Raw genomic sequence first — 5,000 nt, forward strand, 5'->3', positions numbered from 1 at the left:
GAAATTTCAATCAATAAAATACAATAAAAATAAATACAATAAAAAATACATATTTTCTTCTACATACATCTCTACATCACATATATTTCATTTACATACATTATTTAAAAAACTCCATCACTTCCCGGCAGCTTCCACATTTGGTCTTTAAGGACACAACAAACTTTTGGGGTAAAAATATCATAAAAAGCATCCAACATATTTTCACATTTAAAATAAACATACAATCTTTCAATATACAATTCAGTTTTCCTTTTAAACATAGTCCAAACATCCAACACAATTTTTTCCTTTTTAGCCACAGTTCTTCTCTCCCATATTGCACTTTTCATCAACATTACACACAGATTTATAAAACTTTTGTTTTGACACTTCTTTTCCCAACCAAACATCACAACTCTGTTCCATTCCATTACACTTTCATCCCACTCCTCAGTCAACTCTTTAATTAAGCATTTACATTTCCTTAAAAATTCCTCCAGTTCTTTACAGTATAAAAATATATGTAAAATCCACTCTTCCTTTTCCTGGCACACTTTACACAGAGCGTTTTGCTCAATTCCTATTTTATTTAAAATTGCCTCAGTAAAAATCACTTTATGTCTTATAAAATATTCTAAACATCCCAATTTTGTTTCCACACACTTCCCCCTCATGTTTCTCCATATACACTCTTTTTTTAAATCTTTGAATTTCTGCACCCAGTATTCATTTGCAATTGGCTCTTTAAAAACATCATCTCTAAAAGAACAATAAATCATTTTCACAGTACATTCCTTAAAATCATTCACTTTCCCCCCCAATTTCACATAAATACATTTCTCTTTTGGCTCTCCTTCCATACATTCTATTCTTTTAATCCACTCTTTGGGTATTGCACTTTTAATGATTTCATACTTATTTAAAATTTCTTGTTCACTGTAATCCTCTTTTGCCTCCTCCATTGCATCCACAATAAATTGTGTTGGTAAAAACCCTTCTTTGAATTCATATAAAACGTCTCTCACTCTTGTTATCCCCACTTCCATCCATTTCTTTAAAAACATTTCTTTGTCTTGTTTTAAAATGTTTTTGTTTAAGAACAGAGGTTGATTTAAAATGTTTTCTCTCCCATGTGGATCATACTCGACTTTGGCTAAAAATTTTCCCCAGGCACTCAAAATTTCTCTATAAAACTCTGGTAGTCTTTCCATCATCCAAATTTTCGTTTTCATCCATAAAATTCCATCCCCCATATTAAAATTCCCACATTTGTTTAAAAAATATTTCATGGTCTTTTTCCACTCTGCTTTGCCCTCATCTTGTATGTATTTCTTCACTATTTTAACTCTCAAACTATTTTTTCTCTGTTCCACATCTATTAATCCTAAACCCCCCTTGTCTACTGCCCCTAAAAGTGTGTTAAAAGCTATTCTTGCTGGTTTCCCCTCCCATAAAAAGTCAAGAAAACATTTCTTCAGCCTCTTTTCTGTCCACAATGGCATCTCCGACACATATAAAACATACCATAGCTTAGAAACCATTAAAACATTCAATATTAAAACCTTCCCTTTCAAGTTTAATGTTCTCAATTTCCAAAAATTTAACCTTCTCTCTATTTCTGTTACTAGTTGCTCCCACATTTCATCTCTTACTTTCCTCTCATTTTTCCCCATTAAAATTCCTAAAATCCTTATTTCTTCCACTTCCTTGAAATTAAAACAATCCCTTAAAATCATAGCTTTACCAAATCTCATATACACCGTCTTATCTTCATTTACTTTACTCCCAGATCCTTTACAATATTCTTCTACAACCTTCATAACTTCTTTAACGCTCTCCTTTCCTTTTACTATTATCGTTGTGTCATCGGCATATTGAAAAACCTTCCCTTCAGACTTGTTTTCCTCAATTTCAATTCCAGTTATTTCTTCTTTTTGTTTTATAGCCAATCCCAACGGTTCCGATACAAGTGAATATAATAACGCTGAAAGTGGACACCCCTGTCTTATTGATCTTGTGATTTTAAAACATTCTGTTAAAAACCCATTACATTTTATTCTTGTTAAAGCACCCTTATATAAAATCTCAATCCATTTAATAAAATCTCCCCCAAAACCAAATTTCTTTAAAACATCAAATAAATACCCGTGTTCAACCCTATCAAAAGCTTTTTCAAAATCTAAACTAATTACGTATCCTTCTTCTTTCTCTTCTTTCAAGTACCATATTGTGTCTCTTATGCTCATTGTCGTGTCCGCTATATCTCTTCCTTTTACTCCGTACGCTTGATTTGTTTTGATTATACTTGGCATTACTTCCTTTAACCTGTTTGCTAAAACTTTCGCTAAAATCTTAAGATCTGTGTTTAGCATTGTGATTGGCCTGTAGTTTTTTAAATCTACTTTTTCTCCTTTCCTTTTATATATCAGTTTTGTTATGCCCATCCCCATTCTTTCATTAACTTCTTCTTTTCCAAAAATTTCTCTAAAAACTTCCTTTAAAATCTTTGTTAAAATCTCTTTAAAACATATATAAAATTCACTTCCTAAACCATCTATTCCTGGACTTTTCTTTTTATTCAGCTGCTGTATTGCTCTTTCTATCTCCTCTTCTCTGACTTCTTGATCACATTCTTTTTTATCTTCCTCGCTAATTTTTGCTTTTATCTGATTCAACAATTCCATTTTTTCGTTTTCTTTTACACCTCTTGTACTAAAAAGCTCTTCATAAAAATTCCTTATTTCTTCTAAAATTTTTTCATTCCCTTCTACAATTTCCCCATTTTTTCCTCTTATCTCTTTAATCGTTTCAGCTTTCCCTTTCTTTTTTTCCAAATCAAAAAAAAACTTGGTGCATTTTTCTCCCTCCACTGTATATTTAGCTTTGCTTCTTAACCTCGCCCCCTCATATTCTTTTTCCTCTATTTCTTTCAGTTTTCCCTCCATTTCCTTTATCTTTTGTATATCTTTATTTTCTTTATTCAATTCCACTTCCAAACTTTCCTTTATTTCTTTTTCTTTGTATCTTTTGCATTTGTGTATTATACTACAATACTTAATCGAGAATTTTTTAATTAAAAACTTTACGTTCTCCCACCATATTCTCTTATCTTCTTCATACATTTCATTTTCCTTTTCTTTTTCTATAATTTCTTTAACCTTTAAAACATAGTCTTCATTTTCTAACATTTTAGTATTTAAAACCCATATCCCTGGCCCTCTTTGCACTTTATTCCAGTCCATTTTAAAAAATAAAAACTTGTGATCGCTCAAACTTGTGTCTTCATACTTAATATTTTCGATAAAATTCTCCACATTCCTCGTACATAAAATAAAGTCAATTCTTGTTTTGCACACAAAGCTCCCTACTATTTGTATCCTTGAAAATTCTTTTTTCCTTTCATTTCTTTCTCTCCACACATCTATCATATTATTTTCTGCCATTAATGCTTTTAATTCTTTTCTCCCTGTATCAGTTTTAAAAACCATTCCTTCTGCCATGTCATGTTTATTAAAAACCGTGTTAAAATCCCCCATCATTATTATTTCCTTATACTTCTTTACAATACTTCTTAAAACATTAAAAAACTCTTTCTTTTCTTTCTCTTCCGTTGGTGCATGTACATTTACTAAAATCAATTCTCTTCCTTCATGTATTGTCTCAACCACCATACATTTTCCCATCGTATCTTTGTATAGAATTTTACTTGCTTTAAAAACATCATCCTTCATTAAAAAAGCCACTCCTCTTCCAAACCTCCCATCTCCATTATTGTATAAAATCCCTCCTTCCCATCTCTTTTTAAAATCATTCATCACATTTTCTCTCCAGTTTGTTTCTTGTAGCACAATAATGTCTTCTGTTTTACATTTTTCTTTTACATTTTCAAATTTCCTTAAGTTCAAAAGTCCTCTCGCATTAAAAGTCACACAACTTAGTACCATTAAAAATAAAAAGAATAAATATCTAAAAACCATTATTCTTAGTCTTTCTCCTCCAGTTCCTTTAACACCTCAAACCTGTTTAAACACTCGATTAGTCCTTTTTTCAACACTTTTTTCCTTGCAGTTTCTATATTTGGCTTTACCTTTAGCAATCTTCTTCGTCCTTGTCCCCTCTCCACTTTTTTCTTCTCGTCCTCCTCCATCCTTATTTCTCCTTCGCTGTCTGTTTCTTTGTCTTGTTCTTTTCCTTTTCGTCCATGATTTGAAGATATGTCCATTGGTGTCAACAGCGTGTCCTCTTCACTTATCTGTTCATCATCCTTTTCATTTCCTCCTTCTCCTTCTTGTCTGTTGTTTGTTCCTTCCTCTGCTTCCTTTGGTTGTGATTCGTCCTCTTCTTGTCTTTCCTCGTTGTTTCCTTCATGCACCTGTCTGTCTACCTGTACTTCCCTTCCTCCTACCTCTCCCTCCATCCAGCATTCACATTTATTTAAAATTTCTTGGCAATCCGGGCACCTGACGGCGTTGCAATCTCGTGCAAAATGGCCCCTTTCCTCACACTTATAGCACTTGAAATCTGGGCAATCTTTCAGTAGATGTCCTGGGCTCATGCACAGCCGACAGGTCTTTACCTGGTGGCTGTGCATCACCCTAAAGTACTGTGGCCCTTCCGCTGTTTCCAGCTTTGTGCTATAAGGGAGTGATGCCACTTCTTTGGGGAACCTCACCTTCACAAACCTGGTGCCGTCTTCTACGTCAGTGCCCGGATAGCACCTTCTTTTGATTTTAGATATGGGGGAAACCCCCCATCCTTCCAATTTGTCCAAAATTTCATTATCCTCCAGGTAGACAGGCAGGTGCATGAATGAAACAACGTAATCTTTATTTTGCAGCTTCTTTACTTCACAGTCCACTCCCTTTATTGTCAATCCATCGATTAAAACGTCGCACATTTCTTCCTGTTCTAGTGTCAGTTCATATTCTTTGCCTTGCCTGGGTCTTACAGCCAACACCTTTCCACTTCCAATTTGTTCCGAAATCGCTTTAATTATATCCTCCGCTCTCACTCCACTC

This window comes from Siphateles boraxobius, unplaced genomic scaffold (assembly GCF_051911475.1).
Source record: "Siphateles boraxobius isolate OS27281-9 unplaced genomic scaffold, OSU_SipBor_1 312, whole genome shotgun sequence".
In the NCBI taxonomy this organism is placed as follows: Eukaryota; Metazoa; Chordata; class Actinopteri; order Cypriniformes; family Leuciscidae; genus Siphateles; species Siphateles boraxobius.